Raw genomic sequence first — 24,062 nt, forward strand, 5'->3', positions numbered from 1 at the left:
ATCATGGGAGTGACCTCGCATTACCTTCACTGTATTCTATTGGCTAGAAGCTAGTTAATGAGTCCCTCTCACACTAAAGGCAAAGGGATTATATAAGGGCATGAACACAAGGAGGTAGGCATTATTGAGGGTTACTTGCAAGTGTCTGGTATACTTGGCATAGAACTAAATGAGGCTAATTGAAGACTTAGCAGCTTACCATTAATCCACTAATGGACACTCACTGGGTAAGGTTGTTCTAGCAGCTGTGACTCTAACTTCTATGTCATCTGGCAAATGATTCTTTCATCTTGCTTACAAAGATGTAATGAGAGATGATGTTTAATAATTTGCCTAAAATCACCATGCGGGGCCTTTTATTGAGACAGAGAGCACTGGAGCAGGAGTAGAATAGTGGTCAGGGGGATTTCAGTTTGGATGGCTGTAGATATTCAAATAGAGCTTCATCTTCTGTGGGCCTGTGGCTTAGGAGAGGGTTTGGGCTTAAATAGAGATTTGCTTTCATGTATAGATAGTAAATGGAGCCTAGGGTAAGTGTATAGTGTGAGAGGGGAAAGGTGCCAAGGGTGGAGTTCTGGGGAAATCCAGGTACTCTTAAGTGATTCCCCTGACCTTGTTATCTAACACCCCAAATGGAAAAGGAAACACATTATCCAGCTCCAGAGGGAAAGTTGTATTGTTTTTGTTTGCTTCTGCCTTCATTCCCCTCTCTTCCTGTCTATGCCAGGTACTCCTTATCCAATTATCCCTCTTTTCTTCTGGTATCTTCTCTTCGTTTCCACTGGACCCCTTTGCTAGCCTGTCCATAAACATGTTGTGGTCTTCCTTTGCTGTGCCCTCTAGCTACCAATACTTGTCTAGCTAGCCATTTAACTTTTCTGGGCCTCAGTTTTCTCAAAGATTGAGGGATATATGGAGGGGAAAGGTTATGATTTTTAAGTAGCCCGTTTCAGATCTGAATTCGGCACTGCCATGTTTTTGGTCTCCCCTTTTCCCTTTCTGGTTCTGTTGACAGTTGAGTTCCTTTTTGAAACTTCCCTCCCTTGGCCACAGAGTTAGTGTACTCTTCTAGTTCTCTTTCTGCCTGCCTCCCCTGCTGCTTCTTTGCTTTTGCTTCTTTCTGCCCTCTGATTATGTCCATATTTGGGAGTGTCGAGTTCTTCACCTTTTCTCTCTTTATGTTCTCTCCCTCTGCGATTTCGTCTTCTCTCCTCGCTTTAGCTTTTTTGGTTTTTAATTATAGAAGTAATACATGATCACATGTTTATCTTAAGATAATATAGAAATATCTTGAGTAAAAAGTGAAAGTGTCCCTTCAGCCTCCTCCTCAGAGGGAACCACCATTATCAAGCTGGTGTCCTTTATTTTAGGAGTCGAGTCCCAGACCCATAGCTTGAGCTCTAAACTATAGTTTTTTCTTCTGTGGCTGCAATCAAGATACCCTTACTCAATGCTTCACTATCATCATGTCAAATTAGTTAGCTAAATGACTTTGGGCATGTGGGTGATGTGATTCTTTCTGTGGTTGTTTCTATTCTGGGTTCTTTTGTGTCTAAAACGTATTTCTTTTTGTGTCCCCATAGCATTAAAGAGTAGATCTTCCCTATGTGGTTATTTGATCCTGTTATTTTATGGCTGATAAGTTGCCCCAGAAAGTAAAACAAAACTCTGTCAAAACTTTATATGAAAAAGTAGTTGAGGTGCGCCTGGCTGGCTTAGTCGGTTAAGCGTCTGACTTTCACTTAGGTCATGATCTCGCGGTTGTGGGTTCGAGCCCCGCGTCGGGCTCTGTGCTGACTGCCAGCTCAGAGCCTGGAGCCTATTTCAGAGTCTGTATCTCCCTCTCCTTCTGACCCTCCCCTGCTCATGCTGTCTCTCTCTCTCTCTCTCTCCTAGAAATAAATAAAAATGTTAAAAAAAGAAAAGAAAAGAAAAGAAAAAGTAGTTGAATGGGCATGGGGCCCAGTCACTGGGAACCAGACTGTGATCAGTAAATTAAACCAGGGTACTACCGTTAAAGAAATAAATCATGGGCTCTGAAACTTAAATATCTTAGTCTAAAATATCAGCTACCAGCATCACTATTTGTGTAGAAACATTATTTTGACTCTGAAAAAGGTATATTGATAACCTCTACAATGTAATGGGTCATTTACAAAATTATTTTCCACTCTATGTTTATTAAGTGCAAATTAATGGGGAAAGGTTATCCCTTTTGAGAATTCAAATTGACAGTGGAAGTTGACTACTTCATCTTGTATTAATGAAGCTGTGTCACAAGTAATGATGCACTGAAAATTGCAGGTCTCTGTATAATCTTAATTCTAAAGGAATTCACGGTAGGCATGGTAGAGTATCCATGGTAGTAGTTCTCACCTAGGAGCAGTTTAGCTCCTCTGAGGACATTTGGCAATGTCTGGAGGCATTTTTGGTTGTCACAGCTGTGGGGGATGTTACTGGCATCTGGTGGGTAGACGTTAGGGAAGCTGCTGAATATCCTATAATGCCCAGGCCAGGCCCCCTCAACAAAGAGTTACCTGATCCAAGATGGCAGAGTGCTGAAGTTGAGAAACCTTGCTCCAGAGAATTTGAGGTTAGGGGGAGATCCATGGAGGTGGTTATTGATGCCTTTTTGTGTTTATGCTGATTTCCTATAGTTCTCAACCGTGGAAGATATGATGTTTGTTTGGATTTCAGTGATAGCAGCATCAATATCAGATAGATGAACATTACTTAATTTTCTAGGTATTCTAATTATTTGGTTATTAATGGAAATTATCTCTAAACTTTGTCAAGAGGAACTTCTCTTTAAGAGACACAAACAAATTTGCTAAGATCTGATGCAATTTTATCTTGGGTTATTGCTCTGGTGCACTGCGTTTTAATTTTTAGTCCTGAATATCGCAGGTGATCCTATCTTAAACTGAGATATAGTTCAGGAGTTGAAGTGAGTTGTCCAAGGGCATGTATTGATTTAATCATATAACCTGGTCTAGAAATCAGATAACTTGATTTCTAGGCCATTGTTCCTTCACTTTTGCCATTGCTTTTGTATTGATGCTTCTCTGCTTTAAGTCCTGAAGAGCAGGATCAGGTATGTCAAAGATTGGATGGTCTTAGGTGCAGGCCATTTTGCAGTTATATTCAAGAACATTTAACCTTAACAGTAATCTAAAACAACAGCAGCAACAACAACAAAAATAACCCAAAATAATGCAACATGAATCTTAAGGAGCTATACTTTTTCATCTATCAGTGTGGATACAGTATTACAGCAAGTGGGGGACAGCTTAAAGGAAGTGGTAGAAGGAAGTGGTAGGGTGAAAGGGTGCTAGTTTAACACAGCTGGATGGCATTTCTCTAAGCTACCATTTTGAAGAATGTTGGCTTTTGGGCTGGCTCCCAAACTCCATTTGGCTTGCACTTTGGAATTTTAAACGGGTAAAAAAAATATGATTTTCCATTGCTCCCAGCTGCCCTGCATGGTTTAATAGACAACCGTTCAAAAGAGAATAGAGGCAGCATTGATTTGCTTTATGAACTTGGGAAATATGCTTTGTTTCTTTGTGTGGTCATTTTCTTCATATAGTAAATAGTGATGATAATGATGAAGGTAGTTGATATTTATTGAGCCCTTACAATTTGCCAGGTACTATTCTGAAGCCCTTGTACGCATATTATATTATTAAAATTCAATACAGCTGTATAAGGTAAATGCTGTTATTCTCATTTTTAAATAGAGGAAACTGAGGCAAGGAGACAATAAGTAGTTAGCTTTTTTATAAGATAATAAATAGTGCCTGGCATGAATTGAGATATGCTGTTAATGGAAAATACACACCAGATGTCAAAGAATTAATATGATAAAAAAGAATATAAAGCATTTTAATTATTTTTAAAATATTGAGTATATGTTTAAGTGTTAATATTTTGCATATATTGGGTTAAATGAAATTTACTATTCAAATTAATTTCACTCTGTTTCTTTTTACTTTTCTTAATGTGCCTTCCAGGGAATTTAAAGTTGTATATGTGGCTGGAGTTTTTATATTTCTTTTAGGTGACACTTCTCTAGAGCTTCTATCAAGCTAGCTCCTACAGATGGGTTATCTCTCACTCTATTGTCATGTACATGAGACTAAAAGCTGAGAAAGGCTTAAAAATGTTAAAGATATTAGGCCATCCAAGTTGCTGCAAATGGAAGGATTTCATTCTTTCTCATTGCCAAGTAGTATTCCATTGTATATATAAACCACATGTTCTATATTCATTCATCAGTTGATGGACGTTTAGGCAAGTGGGTGATGGGCATTGAGGTGGGCACTTGTTGGGATGAGCACTGGGTGTTGTATGGGAAGCCAATTTAACAATAAATTATATTAAAATATAAAATGTCTTCAAGTTTAAAGAAAAAGATATTAGGCTATAGTTTGCTGCTGTAATCAGTAAGTCTGTAAGTGGGACATTAGGTCTATTCTCTAATGCTTGCGTTATTAAGGGATGGGGAGGGAGGATGCTTTTAAACTTATGTGAGTTCTAAAGTTTTAGTCTTGTACACATCTACTGAATAACTGTGTTAAGACACTTAATAATGTGGCTCAGATAAAAAGCCACTTGGACTGTGCCATCACAGAGCTTATAATCCAGTAAAAATACACGTACACATATGACTCTACATTAAATCATATGTAATGAGTGGTAGAAACAAAGCGCTTAGAATCTTAAGTGAACAAGAAGTCATTTGCAGCTATGGTGAGGAGTAGGGGAAGTTTGGGAAGGAGGTGACATTTGAGCTGGTTGGAGAAAGATGGGTAGGATTTTAATAGACGACCCCTCTGTATTCAAAGGGACATGCAGAAATAGGTTTCCTGCTTGACAAAGGGAAGCTCTGCATGGTAGATGGAGAGAGGTCTGATATATTGAAATGGGGATTTTTAATGGCCCATTTATGTTATTATGTCTCACTTAGCAGACCCCTTTCTTGCATATACCTACAAACTTCCAGTTATGAAACAGACTACTTATCTAAGTCTTTTTGATTTCTGATCTGAATCAGCCAGGCAGCAAGTGTTGCTTAAGCACATAGCTTGTGTCTATGCATTTGTTTTTAGGTATGTATGGATGGATAGGCAGGCAGAGAAGTTGTTTTTAAACTATGGTTACAATGGGCCAGCCTTGAAATTTAGATTTAACATGAATTTATTCTTATAAGTTGTTGTCTAATGTCTCAAGCAAATAATGGTAGCATGAGGAGGAGTAAGTATAGGGGCAGAAAGAGGCAGAAATATTACCCTGACAGAAGATTCTCCACTTCGAAATGAAAGACATGGAAAAAGTACTCTCCTCATCGTCCACCAATAACGATTGTGTTCAATTCTGTCCTTTACTTCCATGTACCAATTGTTCATCAAGTTGATTGGTTTAGTTTTGTGTGGAAGTCATTTGGCATTAAAAGACTTTGGAATATTAATTTCAAGATAAAATATAGCCTTAAGTATGGGGACTGTTTATACTTGCAGGGCCTTTGTCTTCTAGGTGAATTTTTGTTTGTTTTATGCTAATAAGGTTTTGCTCCATTAATGTAGAAGGTTCATTGACTCCTTCCTGCTTTGTGGAGAATATCATACAATTCATTAGCTTTTCCTTTCATATAATCCTAAAATGTTACAGAATCTCCTAAAGAGATTCTGTGTAGAATGTTAGTAACGAAGCCTCTAGAAATGATAATCAATCTCTTCTCTTTAAAAAAAAAATTAGTATGTTTTTATTATAACCAGAAAGAAGTGGGGCCAGGGGAGGAGGATTGTGAGCCTGCATTTATATTCTTGTCTCTGGCTTTGAAAATGTCAGGAGTGGACCTATTTCTCACAGTAATATTTATTATTTTAATTACATTTAAATCTTGACTCCCATCTGGCATTTCCTTTGGGATGAGATATGAGGTCAAAAACTAACTTTTCCCCTCAAACATCGCCGCTCCTCTTGTTTTATAAATGGGGCAACTGAGCCTTAAGTTGTAGTTTATCCAGAGTCACTAGGCTGGCTAGTGGCAGAGCAGTTCCTTACTACTGACAGACTAGTGCTCATTCTTTTGAGGCAGGTAGATTTGGGCTTGACTTTGGGGTCTCGTGCTAACTGGCCATTCACATGGTATATGAAACAGGTCTCTGATAATTAGATAAGAATATCTACCCGCCCCTCTGCCCCTACACACTCACTGTTTCACCCATCTGGCTGCCTTTTCTAAGTTCTGCCCTTGTGGTCAGTTCAGACTTCATCCTCCTACTGCTGGCTGGCTGCTTTCCATGTTTATAAAGCATTCAAAGCCCCACAGCCCTTTGTCGCAACCTCCGTTCCTTAAACACTAGCTAGAACCCAGTGGATGGGAGTGTAAATTATCTGTAGAAATCCATCAAAGCACTTTTACAATATCAGTGTTCTAACCCCTGAGCAATGGAGCCTTCTCTTCAGAGCACTTTTATTTTACAGAATTGGCGTGTTTGTTTTGAGGCTTCTGACCAGCTATTGAGACAGTTCCCTGAGGTGCTATAAGCATGGCTATTGGTAAAAGTCTGAGATAATTTGGCTGCTTCCGAATACAGGCTGCTTATTGTGATGATCTCGGTTTATTTTCCTCTGTCTTAATTTATTTCTCAGAAATTTATCTAGATTTGACTCAATATTTTATCATCTGTACTTTTAACCATGTGCTACATACTCCAAAGACAGTTCAAGTTAGCAACTATTAAACTGACTTCCAACATGTCAGGGTTCTTTCTTTTTTTAATCTTTAATGAAGGAAAACCCTACTTGATTTCCCTAGAGGTAGAAATCTCAATTTATGTGGTTCAAGCAGAGAAAACTTGTTAATTAAAACTGTCAAAGTGTAGTGAGCTTTGCTATTTTAACATATGTTGTATAAGCTGATGGGGGCAGGGGTTGGGATAGGAAACAATTCACAGGAACTTTTGTGATTCAGTTATGATGACACTAATCTTCTATTGGATTTTCAAAGTGCAGATTCTGGTAGAACCAAACCTGATCCAAATGTGTAGAGAACTGTGCTGTTATCTGCGAGGTCTGTCTTAGCTCTTTGGGCATTAATGCTGTTGCTTTCACTCTCAAACAGCCTGTTTTAGGGCCTTACAGATAGTATTTTCTATTGTTTGTTTTGCTTTGTCTTATTTGGTTTCAGTTTAGGGGCCAGGTAGAACAGACAGTATCATAGCTCATTTAGTACCTATGCACATTGCATTATGCTTTTTTCCCCCCTTACTCATAAATCTAGGATAAAACCAAATTGCAGAAATGTGAAAATACTCTGCAAAAAGGCAAAAGAGAGCAGAGTTATAGTGGAATAACATAAAGAGCCATTAAAAGACAGAAAATATATGTGTAAGAAAGGTTTTTGACAGCAGTGTCCCTTATCTTCCTAGTAAGCTGTAGGTTTTTAAAAATGTTTCCTTTTTTTTTTTTTTTTTTTTTTTTGTTTTTGGGCTAGAGCTATACCACTTCCAGAAGGGCATCATTTTGTGTTTCCAGGCCAAACTAGCCCATCAGCCAGGACTCCTAGAATCCTATTATCTTACATTTGATCTAGTCCAGCCTCTGACTCAGGCTAAGCAGTCTGCTTGCCCTGCCTTAACCTTACTGGGTAATCGTTCCAGTTACTTCACAAGTAGTGGTTCTGGAGTGGGGCTGCCTGAATTTGAATTCTAGTTCTGATACTTGACTAGCTGTGGTTATAGCCTTGGGCAGGTTATTTGGCCCTTCTGTGTATTAGTGTTCTCATCTGCAAGATTGGGATAATGATACACACATCACAGGGCAGTTGTGAAGACAAAGTCCGATAATAAATATGTAGTACTCTTTATGTCTATCAGAACCTTCTTGTTACTGTTACCATTATCAATATTTCATTGACACGAAGATTGGAATGTTAGAACATCCTTCTTTATTTTGAGCCAAAATCTCTTTGTAATCTCTAACCATTGCGCTGCCACAGAAAAAAGTCTAACCTTTTCCCTGGCTTGCCAGATTTCAGGTATGCGGACAGGTAAGGAGACAAGTGTGAAAGCACACTGTAAATTGTGAAGTGCCATGCTACATACAATAGAGTATTTAGTACTATTAGATCATGTTCTACATTGTAATTATTATCTAACTTTTCTCTTCCACCTGCCAGATATCATCTTTTCTGGGCTGAACAGCTCGTGTTCCTTATAGTATTCTTCATATAACAAGATTTCTAGATAATCATCTTAGTTGCCTTACTTGGGATGGCTTCTGCTTTATTCATGTCTCCTTTAGTTTTTAATGTCTATTTATTTTTGAGAGAGAGACAAAATGGAAGCAGGGGAGGGGCAGAGAGAGAAGGAGACACAGAATCTGAAGCAGGCTCCAGGCTCTGAGCTGTCAGCACAGAGCCCGACGCAAGCTCAAACCCATGAACCATGAGATGATGACGTGAGCCAAAGTCGGACGCTTAACCTACTGAGCCACCCAGGTGCCCCTGTTCATGTCTCCTTTAAAACAAGGTGTGTAGTACTTGACTTGGTTCTAGATATGCAGTGAGAATAGTGCAGAACATAGTGATAACATTATATTTACCTCCTCCCTCCCTTAAAAAAATCTATACTTTGTATGGGTGCCTGAGTAGCTCAGTTAGTTAAGTGTCTGACTCTTGATTTCTGCTCAGGTCATGATCTCACTATTCGTGAGATGGAGCCCAGTATCAGGCTCTGTGCTGTCATGTGGAGCCTGCTTGGGATTCTCTCTCTTTGCCCTCCCCCTGCTTTCTGTCTCTCTGAAAATAAATATTTTAAAAAATCTGTACTTTGTTAATGAACTGGAATATTGTGTCAGTTTGAGGGAATATTATCATTCTTCTGGCTCAAGAGCCTTTTTCAGATGAAGTCCCGTTAAACCTGTTGAATATTTTATTTTACTTTATTTAAACCTGTTGAATATTTCTAAAACATCATTTACTTATTTTTTCATCAGATAATGTTTTCAGCCATCTCTGTGCCAGGCACTATGGTGTGTGTTGGAGAATGCAGTGGTGGGTTCTACCTTTGTCTCTGTTATATTTCAGCTCTTAGTCCAGCGTGTTGATATTTTTAGATACAAGCTCTATTTGAAAACAGATTACCTGTGTCTATATGCTTTCTATCATTCATAAACTTGGAGAACATGGTTTCTCTGTTTTCTGTAATGTGTTGGGTTAAAAATGGTATGTCAGTAGTATAAGTACAGAGCCCTGAGGTAAGCAACTAGATCTCCTTTTGTGAGGTTGGCATTGATCTGTTAATTAGTGTCCTTTAAAATGTTTTTTTTTTTAAATTTTGAAATAATTATTGACTCAGAGGATGTTGCAAAGAAATGTGTGGAGAAGTGCCATGCACCGTACCCTTCCTTCATTTTCTCCCAATGTTAACATGTTACACAACTATAGTACAATATCTAAACCAAGAAATTGGTATTGGTACAATCCATAGAGCTTAATTGAAATTGTGTGTAGGTGTGTGTGTGTGTGTGTGTGTGTGTGTGTAGCTCTATGAAGTTTTATCACATATGTGGATTTGTGTAACCACCACCACAATCAAAATACTTAATTCTGCCATCACTACAAGGCTCCCTTGTTGTACCCCTTTATAGCCACATCCCTTCTCCCCACCATGCCTACTTCCTGCCAACTGTTCTCCATCTCTAATTATGTTATTTTACAAATGTCACATACACAGAATCATGCAATATATATCCTTTTGAAATGGACTTTTGTCACCCAGCATAATTTTTTGAGGGCCATCCAAGTTCATTCCTTTTTATTTCTGAGTAGCATTCTATTAGCATTCTTTTTGAGTAAGGTTATTCAATCAATCATACATCAACCTACCTGTATAACAGTGTAGGACACATCTCACTGAGTTTCACTTGAACGTATTCTATGGGGAGAAATGTCTGCAGTGACTTACTGAAACTCAAAAACACTTAGTTGGGAGCACTACCTCAGTCGTCCAGTCTGGCTACCTGATCATTGCTCATAACCATCAGTTTAATACTCTCCCACAGACTGTGTTTTCCATCAAGATCAGTAGTCTTCAATTTTTGAGCTCTTTTAGAAACATCTGTCTTTAGTCTATGGCCATACCACCCTGAACTTGCCTGATCTCATCTGATCTCGGAAGCTAAGCAGGGTCGGGCCTGATTACTACTTGGATGGGAGAGAAATATCTGGCTTTAGAAAATTGGGCCATTGTCAAACTACAGTCTTCCTTCAGTTTTGTAGCGGGACAGGATTTTTCAGAGCTTACCAGCAGTGACTTCTCGATCAGGATATTGGTTATGTCAGTACCATGGACCATCCTCAATGTGGGCCCATGGACCCAAATTCATTTTCACCTGCTTGCTGTTCTCTGTATCTCAGCATCTGTTGGGCTCTGATGAACTATTATTCATGTTTGTCCTACCATTTCCAGTTTGAAAATTATTCTTATCATTTAAGATGGAATAGAAGTAGGAGCCGAGTTATCTCACTGGTGTTTTTGCATGCTCACTTGCTGTCTCTGTCACCTATTTACAAAGATCTTCTATTTAGGGTCAATTATCTTACCTTGAAAAATCCAAGTTTGCTTTAGCTATATTAGTTCCTGTAGCCTGCCAGCCTGTTTCCTGCATAGCTCCATTGTGTTTTTAGTTATTTCTCCTTTTTTCCCCATTAAGATCATGAAAAATTTGTGATATTATGAAAGTCCCCCCCATGCCACCCCCACAATCTTTTATTTTTAAAAAGTAGTCCACTTAAGAGTCACTGTGGTCTCTTACAGAAATTTTCACTCCTAATATCTGGAGAATATCTTTGTACCTATCACTTTTATGTCCTTGGTCATTACTAAATGGTAATTAAGATGACATGGCCATATTTCCTAAAGTTTCTTTCACTTTGCTTTTTACCAATCAGCTCTTTTTTTGTCAGTCAAACTTATACAAAATTGTAGTTCCCCTTGCTGCTTCCTTGGCATCCTAAAGGATGAAATGACCCTTTATAAGTTCAGCCCTGCCCCTTTCATAGGCATATTGTTTCCTGGCTGACATTCCCTTATAAAATCTCCTATGCCCCCCAGGACTCCTGTTTTTGGTCATTCTTTGGTCAAGAAACATCCCTTTATTCTCAACCATTTTTTTTTGGATCCGTTTGTCTTGATGGCACTATTTTCTTCACTGCCTTCCCTTTTAAACGGAAGCTGCTCATTCTCATAATTTCTCAATCTCAAAACTGGTTTCTGGTGCCAGGATGTTGTTCAACAGCTTTTCTTTTTCCTTATTCTTTAATATGCATGCCATCAGGTATTAAACTGACTCTCCACATTGGCATAGGCCAATCTTTGGGTTACTTGCTCCCATTCTTGGATGCCTCTGGCACCTAGCTTAGTATTCTATGCTATCCAAACTCTTAGCATTATCTTAGATCATGTCAGTAGCCACATGGATGCATCCTCAAATGCTCTAGCATAGCATTTCCTTGACCTTTAGATAATATGACCTTCATTTTTGCTCTGCTTCAGCTATTTCCTTATATGTCTACACTTTGGGCCTTGTCACCAGTTGGAACTGTTCTACTTCTGATATTTCAGACTCTAAAATTTAGCTTTTTGACTAAAATCTCTAGCCCTCCACATCCCCTGTTCCCTTGCTCTCATAGAACTTCTTTGACCTCATTGGCCCTTCTAGTCCCTTCTCTTTTCTTGCTTGATTTTTAGTCCTCTCCTGCCTATACAGTCTTCTCCACTCAGTCAACTATTTCCCATCCACATTCAACTTTGTCAGCCATTTGTTATTAATCCCCACTGGTATCCTCAATTCCCTTATGTCCCTCTTGTTTCCCTGCACCTGCCCTGCCAATCCCCAAACCTAGATGGACTTTAGCATCTGTTTTCTTCTGCCCCATTCCCTGGCTGCTGAGTACTACTCAGGAAAATTGCCTCACCATGCTGATTATATCCATGACCAAACTGTGATTTCTGACCACAGCTGGATCCTAAATGGCTGCTCACTAATCCTTTTTTACACATTCCTTGTTGGTTCCTTTTCCAGTTTCCCACAGCATCTGTTCCATTTTCTTACTCTGTCCTTTTGGTGCCCCAGTTTAGCCCTCCCTATCCCCAACTCTCCTGAGCAGATAATCTAGTTACATACTTCCTTGAAGAGATAGAGCCCATTGGTTACTGACTCTCTCTTTCCCTTGGGAAAACATTTATTTCCATGCCTACTTTTATCTTCATTATTTTTGTATCATCTTTTCCAAGGCTAACCTGTCTTTTTGCCTTTCTCCCTATACCCCCTTACAGATATTCTGTTCTGTTAATCTCTCCTTTCTCTCTCTTGTATCTTTAGTATTTTTTCACAAAGAGCTCTTTTTCTTCTGTTTATAGACATATCCAAGAATCCCTCCTCCACCTACTTCCCAAGCATCTTCTTTTAATTCTACCGTCCCCATAGACTAATGGGATATCTTTTTCCTTCATTTTATCTGAAAGTTTCTTGAAAGATCCATCTATACTTCTTCATCGTTCTATCTTCAGTTCATAAGATATGCCTTGTGCATCCTTCCCTCTACTAAAGACTGACCTTCTATAGGTCAGCAGTGACTTCAAAATTCAGATTGAGTGGATTGGATGTCAGAAGAAGGGGAAGGGACAGAAGAGGGAAGGGGTGTGTGTGTGTGTGTGTGTGTGTGTGTGTGTGTGTGTGTAAGTACACATACACAGATTTGCCCATGACTGTTTAGAGGGGAAAGGAAGTATGAGGGAGAGGGATAGAATTCAATACTGTAGCTTTCTTCTGTTCCAGAGGAGTTCATAGCATGATCTAATAACATTACTTCTTTCTTTATGCTTTTATTCTCATCCAACTGTTATTTGCCATGTTTTCCCCATCTAGTTTGTTGAATTCCATAAGAAAGTACCACCATTTTACTGCAAGTGGTGGAGTTGGTGATGAAGATGATGATGATGTTGATAGTGTCCATCTTTTGAGTGCTCACTGAGTACTACACACTGTGATAGATATTTAAATGCATTGTAACCTTTAATCTTAATAGCTTAGTGAATTAACTGTTCTAAGACCCATTTTATGGATGGGCCAATGAAAGATCAGAAAGGGTAAGTATCTTAACCAAGATCACATGACAAGTAAGAGGCAGCACAGGTAAGTGAGTCCTGGTCAGCCTGACTTCAAATTTCTTTTACTGTACTCTACTGCCTTCGATGATCTAGTGCTAGATGCCATCTCGCTAGCTCTTGATGATGATAACTGTGAGATCATTATTTGCTTTCCAGTGTTTCAAGTGCCCAGTGACTTTGTTCCTGCTAACTCTGTTAAATCTGTCTGTGGACTTCTTCAGCCCTTGGCATGATTTCTAGCTCTTTTGTTCCGTTCTCTCCTGAAGAATAGTAGCTGTCTTTTCCACTGTGGTTTTTCTTTCTATGTCACATTTTTTATTAGTATTTTTACGCTTCCCCTAACATTTTCCTTTGAGTTAATGTTAATGAATCTCTAGAAAAATCATTTCTTCCTGGTCTGTGTGAAATTTCCTCTGTCCCTTGCCAGAAGTCCATCATTCTGAGATCTTAGGTAATTATCCAGAAAACTACTTCCTATTCTTTGACATAATCTAAGTAGCAAGATACTCATTTCCCATATCTTCCCTTCTAGTCAAAAGTTATGACCTTCAACAGGATCATCAAGGGGTGAAAAGCTTCTACACACCCTTAAAGTGTTCAGTATTCTACCCCAGCTTTCAGAGTCCATAGATAGAGTCCAGGTTCTTCTTACTTGGATAATTTGTTCCAAGATCTAAACATTTGCAGGACTAAAAATAAACTGGAAGGTGGGTAGCATCCATGTTCATCTCATTGAAAGAGTCAGAAATGTCTAGGATGGGAGAAACAGCTGGAACTGAAAAAAGGCAGCCCTGTTGTTACTTTGGCTGAGGACATACAGATAAAGACAACTACAAACTTAACAGGAAACACGGTTTCTCCTAAAGTCATGCAGCAGCTGTAAAAAGCTACAAAGACACTGTTTCACTGACCATTTCACTGAATGCTACTTTCTTGTTGATGGTGCACCAGACATAATCTGCTGTATCCCTCTGTTACTGGAGTTTCCTAATTTCTGAGCTGCCTTTACCACAGAACATCACTCAGTCAGTCCCTGGTTTATCCTAGCTTCTAATCTTGTCTCAGAAATAATAACCAATCCAAAACTGACCCCTACTTTCCTTATATATTCCTCAAAATCATTCACCAGGAACCCAAAAGATTCTTTCTTCCTCCATGTTGGTTCCGTCTGGACTCCCCTTCCTTATAATGAGTAAATAAATGTGACTGTGTCAGACTATAGACTTGTCCTTGGTGGTCTCTGGCAAATTAAGCTTTTAATTTCACTCTTAACTTGAGAGAGCTTCTCCCAGATGAAAATTTGGCCTATTTAAATTAAGTTCAAGCCTAGCCCACTTCCATATTTCCTGCTTTGAGAATGAAGGACTCCTTCTTGGCTCAACCCAGGTAAGGTGCTGGTAACAGATTATATGGTGCCATCTTAGCCTATAGGCAATAGCATGAGCTAAAAACCCAGTAATAGAACAATATTAGGGGCTTGACATATCTAGGTCAGTACTAAGCATGGTGGTAAAAGGGATGCCAACATAAGCAGCCAGATAGTGAATCTAGAGGAGGTAAGCAGTGAAAGAAGGGACATTTATTGGTTTAAAAAATATTTTAAGAAAGTGTTTGAGTTGAGGGACAAGAGCAAGCTATTCTGGGTAGAACAGAGTGACTTGTGTAAAAGGGTGGAAAGCAGAATGAACAAGTCATGTTGGAACAATAGCCCTTCTCTCGAAACTGGAGAAACAAGGAATGAGAACATTTGCATTTGTTAATCTTTCTTCTTGGTGAAGTATATGGTTTGAGGGCTGGGGGAGGCTGGTTAGGTTTTAAGAAGGTGCAGCTGATGGCCATCATAGTAAGATAAATCTACTCTAGAAAGGAAGAGGAATGGAAATGTCTAGCAGTACCCTGGACAGAGTGGTAACCACTTGGTTGCTTCTTTTGAAGGCACTTGTTACCTGTGGGGAAGGTGCTTTCAACTTCTCACCTGGACCACTCAGAGTAAGGAGATATTACTTTCTGCTTGCTTCTGGTCTTACATTAAGATAAAGGGAATACAGTGTCCCTCCTTAGAAGGGATCTCAGGACAAATATTACAAACCAGGTCAGTACTGCCCTCAAAAGAGATGACAGGTGAGTTCTGTCCAAGTTACCCCAAAGACCTGTGCTGTTTGCCAGTGAGGCTATTTAGAATTGAGCCCACATTCTACCTGTTTGTGGACCATTAAATCTTGTATTTTTTCTGATTATCACCCACAGGTGCTAAGGAATGTCTGCATTGCATCGTCATGTTGGCTGAAACGAAAGCCTTAATTCTGATGCTTCTGCAGTAAACTACAACCTTTCTTTTTTTTTTTTCTTAAATGTTTTATTTTTTTGAGAGAGAGAGACAGACAGTGTGAGCAGGGGAGAGTCAGAGAGAGGGAGAGGGAGACACAGAATCAGAAGCAGGCTCTAGCTGTCAGCACAGAGCCCGATGCAGGGCTTGAACCCACAAACTGCGAGATCATGACTTGAGCCGAAGTCGGACACTTAACCGAATGAGCCACCCAGGTGCCTCAAACTACAACCTTTTTTATCTTGGGCAGCTTCATTGGAATTGGTTAACTGCTTAGGTGGTAATGCTAACTCTTCTGAGCCTTTTTTTAAAAAAAATGTTTGTTTATTTTGAGAGAGAGTGCAAGTGGGGGACGGGCAGAGAGAGAGGGGGTCAGAAGATCTGAAGCAGGCTTGTGCTGTCAACAGCGAGCCTGATGCGGGGCTTGAACTCACAAACCGTGAGATCATGACCTGAGCCAAAGTTGAATGATCAACTGACTGAGCCACCCAGGTGGTCCCTGAGTCTTTTATTCCCTATTTGGATGTGATGCATGTTGCAGTTTTAACTCTGACTTTAAAAATAATAATATTAAGTATCGCAAATTTGCTTTGGTCTGGAAGAATATTTGTTCAGTAACCATTTGTTGAGCATGTAACCATTTGTTGTGCCAGAAAATGGCAAATGATGTTTTGAATAATTGAGCCACTTTTTTTCAAATCAAAAAGGTGAACAATATATGTTCTTTAGAAAGAGCTGTCAAAGGAGTAGTTGAGAGATTACACCTTGAAAAGAAAAACTTCATTAATTCCATCCAATTGTTAAGTAAAATCAGTGTATTTTAGTGAAAGATGTAGCTTGAGGTAGACTTTCGAGTTGTAGTTTTAATGATCAAGTAGCAATTTAGTACCAAGCTCTGTATGAAGATTTTTCTACCCAACTATAATTCAGGTTATGACAAATTCTGAATTAATGGTATTTGTTCTTTTAGTTTTGTTATTTTTTGCTAAGTTTTCCAGTACTCTGTGCCAGACACTTGTCTCCAGGTCTCATTGTTTCAGTTTCATGAGTACCTGCTTCCATCACTCCCTCAACAGCAGATTCCTACAGACCCCACGTGGATGACTTTATTTTGCCTCAGTCTGTTGGTGACTGAGTCTCCAAAGTTGAGGGAAAAACCTTTCTTGAAGTATATCACTCTGCACAATGACCAAAAATTGTGTCACGTACAACAAAATATATGTGCTCTCAGAGCACCCAGCAGAGGGATTGAAATAAATCAGTCAACAGTCATGTGTTCCTCCTTCCACTTGGAAGGTGAATGGTTGTAATCATATGCCTCCTCAGTTTAAAACAGAAGCACCAAAGTAATAAAGAGGCTGAAGTATCTGCTTGGTCTTGGTCTAATGATTTGTGGGATTCTGTCTGGCCCTGAGAACATGTGATTCTTACGTGTTTTTTATCAGCTTTATTGAGACATAGTACAGTAACCTGCACATATTTAAAATATACAATGTGGTAAGTTTTGTGATAAGTTCTGAAACATGTATACATACACCTGTTAAACCATCACTATAATCAAGATAATGAAAGTATCCATCACCTCCAGAAATTTCTTCCTAGTCTTCATTCCTCCCTTCTGGCATTCTCAGCCAGCCCCCAGCCAATCCTGATTTCTATCACAATGTGATAGAAATGGTAATTTGCATTTCTCAGAGTTTTACGTAAATGGAATCATACAGTATGCAGCCTCTATGTTTGGCTCCTTTTATTCAGCATATTTAATTTTGCTGGACAAAATTGAATGTTGATGGACATTGGAGTTGTTTTGGGTTTTAGCTAATGTGAATAATGCTACTGTGAACACTGGTGAGCAGATCTTTCTGTGGACATACACTTGTATTTCTTTTGGGTAATCAGCTAAGATTGGAATGACTACGTCATACAGTATGTGTATATTTAACTTTTTAAGAAACTGCCAACCCCATTATCCAAAGTGGTTGCTGATGGGAATGTAAAATGTAGAGTCAATGACTTTCAGTTGTTCTACATCCATGCCAAAACTTGATGTGGCCAGTGTATTTAATTTTAGCCATTCTAGTATGTGTGTAGTGGTATCTCACTGTGGCTTTAGTTTGTTCTCTTACTTTTAACTTGTGTCCTATTTAAAGTGTTTTATTTTTATCGACAGCATACAGTTTTTGCTTTTTAAAATCAGTCTGTATATTTCTGCCTTTATTTGGTTTGTTTAAACTATTTGCATTTTAAATAGAACTCTTCCTGCAACTCCCCTCATTAAAATTTATGATTTAATGGCTTTTATTATGTTCAGAGTGGTTCAGCCACCACCACAATCTTATTTTCAAATGTTTTCATCACCCTGAAAGAGCCCGTTATCCATTAGCAGTCAGTCTCTCTACTTTCCCCCACCCCAGCCCTAAGCCAGCCCTAATCTACTTCCTGTCCCTGTATGTTTGCCTATTCCGGGAATTTCCTTTAAGTGGATTCCTACAATATGTGGTCTTTTGTGACCGGCTTCTTTCACTTAGCATAATGTTTTCAAGGTTCATCCATGCTGTAGCATATAACAGTACTTCATTCATTTTTTGGCTGAGAAAGAATTCCATTGCGTAGATATGCCACATTTTGCCGTCAGTTGATGGGCTTTGGGGTGGTTTCTATGTTTTGGCTATTATGAATAATGCCGTTATGGACATTCACATGTAAGTTTTTGGGTGGCTATATGTTTTCATTTTTCATGGCTATATACTTAGGAATGGAATTGCTGGGTCATATGGTAACTCTGTGTTTACTATTTTCTGAAACTGCCAAAATGTTTTTCCCCCCTAAAGCAGCTGTATCATTTTACGTTTCTAGCAGCAATGCATGGGGGTTCCAAGTTTAACACATCCTTGCCAGCCCTTGTTAGTGTCTATCATGGGATGTCCTTCCCATTTATTTAGGTCTTGTTTAATTTCTTTTAAAAATGTTTTGGAGTGTTCAGAGTACAGATTTTATAATTCTTTTGTTAAATGTATTCCCAAGTATTTAATTATTTTTGATGGTATTATAAATGTAATTAAACATTTTTTATTTAAAAATTTTTAATGTTTGTTATTTATTTCTGAGAGAGAGAGAGGCAGAGTATGAGCAGGGGAGGGTCAGAGAGAGACAGAGACACAGAATATGAAGCAGGTTCCAGGCTCTGAGCTGTCAGCATGGAGCCTGATGCGGGACTCAAACCCATAGACCGTGAGATCATGACTTGAGCTGACATTGGATGCTTAACCGACTGAGCCACCCAGGCGCCCCATAAATGTAATTTTTATCTTAATTTCACTTCAGATTATTCATTGCTAGTGTGTGAAAATGCTCTTGATTTTTGCATGTTGACCTTGTATTCTTCAGCCTTACTGAAGTCGTTTATTAGTCCTAATAATGTTTTAGTGAATTTCTTAAGATTTTCTGTATACATGATTATGTACCGTGTATTTGCAGATAGTTATACTTCTTATTTTCCAATGAGGATGCTGTTTATTTATTTTTCCAGCCTAATTGCCCTGGCTAGAACTTCTAGTACTGTACTGAATAGAAGTAGTAAGACTACATCTTGTCTTTTCCTGATTTTAGGGGAAAAGCATTCGGTCTTTCACCATTAATTAATTATAATCTTAATGGTAGTTAACATTATAATGTTTTTTGTAGTTGGTCTTTAATCATGCTGAGGAAGTTCTCTTCTATTCTGAGTTTATTGATGGTTTTATCAGAAAAAACCCTGAGTAGCAAAAGCACTCTTGAAAAACAGAAGACTGGAGGTGTCACAGTTCTGACTTCAAGTTATATTACAAAGCTGTAGTAATCAGAACAGTATGGTACTGGCACAAAAATAGACACAGAGATCAGTAAAACAGAATAGGAAACCCAGAGTGAGCCCACAACTGTATGGTTAATTAATCTTCAACAAAGCAGGAAAGAATATCCAATGGGAGGGGTACCTGGGTGGCTCAGTTGGCTCAGTGTCCAACTTTGGCTCAGGTCATGATCTTGTGGTTCATGACTTTGAGCCCTACGTTGGGCTCTATGCTGCTGCTCAAAGCCTGGAGCCTGCTTCAGATTCTATGTCTCCCTCTCTCTTTCTGTGCCCCTCCCCTGCTCTCTCTCTCTCTCTCTCTCTCAAAAATAAACAAACATTAAAAAAATTAAAAGAATATCCAATGGGGAAAAGACCGTCTTTTCAACAAATGGGGTTGGGAAATCTAGATAACAACATACAAAAGAACAAAACTGGACCACTTTCTTACACCATACATAAGAACAAATTCAAAATAGATTAAAGAACTAAATATGAGACCTGAAACCATACAAATCCTAGAAAAGAGCACAGGCAGTAAACTCTTGGATACTGGCTGTAGCAACTTCTTTCTAGATATGTCTCAGAAGGCAAGGGAAACAAAAGCAAAAATAAACTATTGGAATTATATCAAAACAAAAATCTTCTGCATAGCCAAGGAAATAATCAAAAAACCTAAAATACATAGGAGACTCTTAAGTATGGAGAACAAACAGAGGGTTACTGGAGGGATTGTGGGGTGGGGGATGGGCTAAATGGGTGGGGGCATTAAGGAATCTACTCCTAAAATCATTGTTGCACTATATGCTAACTAACTTGGATGTAAATTAAAAAAAATTAATTAAAAAAAACCTTAAAGGCAACATACTGAGTGGGAAAAGATATTTGCAAATGAAATATCTGATAAAGGGTTAGTATCCAAAATATATAAAGTACTTACAAAACTCAAAACCCAAATAACAAATAACCTGAATAAAAAATGGGCAGAAGACATGAACAGACATTTCTCCAGAGAAGACATCCAGATGGCCAACACACACACTGAAAATGCTCGATCATCAAGGAAATACAAATCAAAACTATAATGCAAGATCACCTCACAGCCTCTCAGAGTGGCTAAAATCAACACAAAAAGCAATGGGTGTTGGCAAGGATGTGGAGGAAAAGGGATCCTCTTACACTGTTAGTGGGAATGCAATCTGATGCAGCCACTGTGGAAAACAGTTGAAGTTTCCCCCAAAAATTAAGAATAGAAATACCATATAATCCAGTAATTCTAGTATTGGGTGTTTACCCAAAGAAAATGAAAATATTAATTCAAAAAGATATGCGTACTCCTTTGTTTATAGCAGCATTATTTACAATAGCCAGAATTTGGAAGCAGCCCAACTATCCATCAATAGATGAATGGATAAAGGTGTTTGTGTATATATACAAGGGAATATTACTCAACCATAAAAACGAATGAAGTCTTGTCATTCGCTATGAAATAGATGGACCTGGAGATCGTTAAGTGAAATAAGTCAGTCAGAGTGGGGGACCTGGATGGCTCAGTTGGTTAAACATTCGACTTCAGCTAAGGTCATGATATCGCAGTCTGTGAGTTTGAACACCACGTCAGGTTCTGTGCTGATAGCTCAGAGCCTGGAGCCCTCTTCAGATTCTGTTTCCTTCTCTTTCTGACCCTTCTGTACTCATGCATGTGCGCTCTCTCTCTCTCTCTCTCTTTCTTTCTCTCTTTCTCAAAAGTAAATAAACATTAATTTTTTTTAAAAAGTCAGAGAAACACAAATACTATATGATTTCACTCATATGTGGAATTTAATAAATAAATGAGCAAAGTGCAGATGAGAGAGGCAAGCCTAGAAACAAACCCTTAACCATAGGGAACAAAGTGCTGGTTACCAGAGGGGCGGTAGGTGGCGGGGATGGATGATATAGGTGATGGGGAGTAAGGAGTGGACTTGGGATGAGCACTGGGTGTTGTATGGAAATGTTGAACCACTGTAGTGTACACCTGAAACTAATACAACACTGTGTTAACTGAAATTAAAATAAAAGCTTAATAAAAAAAAAGAGAAAATAGTGTGACAGCCTTTGCCCTAGGAATGAGCTGGGGTGAGGGTGATCAGGACCTAGTGTTCTTGGCCTGCTGCACCTGGAGTAGAGTTTCTGTCCTACAAGTGGGAGCTGGGTAAGGGATGAGATGTTGGGTCTTTTTGGCTGTGCCTGATTGGACTACAACTTTTGCAGTGCCAGTGGGGGTGATGAGAAACACCAGCAACCTGCCGCTTCTGGGGTGAAATGGTAGCCCCAGACTGGGGGTGGTGAGGGGAAGGAGCACCCCCATCTTCATGGCTACCCAGGGTAGAGCCTCTGTAACACCGAACTTGGGGGAGGGCAGTAAGGAAGCAAGTCCTAGCTTAAATGTCATCTACTCTCACTGTTCTTGCTGAGATTTAATAGATTTTCTTCAATGTATGCTGCTGCATGCCCTTAGGACAATTTCCAGAGACTTTAAATGATTGCTTTTAAAAATAATTTTTACTAGTTAAATTGTAGCTTTGCTGGGGGGAAAGTGGGCCATGCTCCTTACTCTGCCATTCTGTAGGTCTCAATGATTACGACTTCTAATTAAAAAGTTATTTGGAAATAATTTCAAAGTTACAGAAAATTTGCAAAAAAAAAAAGTACAGAAAACACTCTTGTACCCTTTACCTGGATTCACCTGTTGTTAACATTTTACTCCATTTGCATGCTCTGGTGTGCGTATACATGTGTGTACATATGCATCTGAGCCACTTGAGGGTAAAACACATACATCATGGCCATTTACCCTAACTAATTGAGTGTGTATGTCTTATGAATAGAGATATTTTCTTACATAATCCTAGGATAGTTACCAATTCAGTAATCGTAATATTGATTCTTTAACCTACCATAGGAATTCTGATCTTCCATTTTTATCTCATGCTTTCTGCCTCTGTTTTTGTATATGTTTTATATTGTACATAATATTAATACAGTGGCACATACATGGGAGTCCACACTTGAATGTTTTCCTATTGTTAGGCCTATACGATAAAAGGATTTGTGGAGCAGCCAATCCAGAGTTTGATAAAGTGCTTTTATCATATTTATTGGCTCAGCTGAACCTACTACCACCTGTGACATAAGCAAGATATATTTCCCCACCCGTATCAAATATGAAGAAACACTGAGGAATTCATTAAAGATCTAAAGCTTTGCAAATGTTAGATCTGGGCCTCAACATCAAGATTTCTGACCCTAGAGTCCATTCTCTTTCCATTACCAAATGACCTTGCTGAATAAGCTCTCAGAGTCTACATGTGACTTTTCTACTTAAGAATTCTAAAACAATTTAAGGTCATATGACTCTAAAACCTGTGCCAGATGCTCCAGAATATAAAGACGTTGTGGCTCAGTGGGGTTAAGTGACTGTCATTCCTTACCTACCCCCCACCCTAAGCAAAATAGGGAAAAGGAAATCTTACTGCCGTAACCTTCCTTCTCTCAAAATGACCCCCAGATAGCCTCAGAAATGTTTGACTTGATTGCATAACAGCATTTATATGGCACTTACTGAGTAGAAAGCATTTTAATGCATTCTTTCATTTTAGAGCCATAATAACTCTGTGAAAGCAGGACCCCAAGGTGATGCGTGTGTACCTTCAAGTGTGAGCAGTGCTTCTTCTGGGGCACTGACTCTTTGTCTCTACTCAAAACTGGCTCTCATTGTCTCCTCACCAAATTCTCTGGCCATGCTCATGAATTCTTGTCATAGCCAGTGCCAGAGAGAACGTCTTTGAAGCCAGACAATTTCCCTTTAGTCAAAGGTGGCAGTCTTTAGAGTGGGATATTGGAGATAATTTACTAGGATGTGGGAAGGAAATAATTAGAATTTTTTTTTGCCATTTCTCTAGCTGTTCTTTCATTCTATATCTTCTTTATTTTTTTAAGTTTACTTATTCTGAGAGAGAGAGAGAAAGAGAGAGAGAGAGAGAGAGAATCCTAAGCAGGCTCTACAATGTCAGCACAGAGCTTGAACCCATGAATGGTGAGATCATGACCCGAGTCAAAACCAAGAGGCAGCCGCTTAACTGACTAAGCCACCCAAGTGCCTCTCTATCTTCTGTTTTAACAGCTTTATTAATATATAAATCCCATTCCATCAACTCCCCTATTTAAAGTATATGATTCAATGGTTTTAAGCATATCTACACTGATTTCAAAATATTTGTGTCCTATCAAAAAGAAACCCCATGCCCTTTAGCTGTTACTGCTCATTCTCCCCAACCCCCCAGCCCCAGGCAACCCCTAATCTCCTTTCCATCTCTATAGATTTGCCCAGTCTAGACCTCTCTTATAGATGGAATCACACAATATGCAATCTTTCGTATCTGGTTTCTTTCGCTCAGCATACTGATTTCAAGATTCATCCATGTCATAGTATATAACAGAACCTCACTCATTTTTATTGCCTAACAATATTCCATTGTGTGGCAATACCACATTTCATTTACCCACTCACCAGTTGATGGTCATGTTTCTGCTCTTTTTGCTATTATGAATAATGGTGCTATGAACATTTGTGCACAAGTCTTTTGGTAGACATGTTTTCATTTCTCTTGGAGATTACTGTGTTCCTGGGTTAGCATAAATGTTATGTTTTCAACTCTGAGAGAAAAAAAGGGGAAAAGAAAAT

General features: G+C 38.9%; 1 protein-coding gene and 1 non-coding gene across 6 annotated transcripts in view; both read left to right on the plus strand.

Annotated features, from left to right (window-relative positions):
- The window catches only part of CLCN5 (chloride voltage-gated channel 5), a 256,472-nt gene that overhangs the window by 112,467 nt on the left and 119,943 nt on the right, over positions 1–24,062 (plus strand). The gene's annotated exons all lie outside the window — the stretch shown is intronic.
- TRNAE-UUC lies at positions 1,705–1,788 on the plus strand. Its single transcript has one exon. It is a non-coding gene; the product is annotated as a tRNA-Glu (tRNA).

This window comes from Hyaena hyaena, unplaced genomic scaffold (assembly GCF_003009895.1).
Source record: "Hyaena hyaena isolate Hyena2069 unplaced genomic scaffold, ASM300989v1 scaffold_960, whole genome shotgun sequence".
NCBI lineage: Eukaryota > Metazoa > Chordata > Mammalia > Carnivora > Hyaenidae > Hyaena > Hyaena hyaena.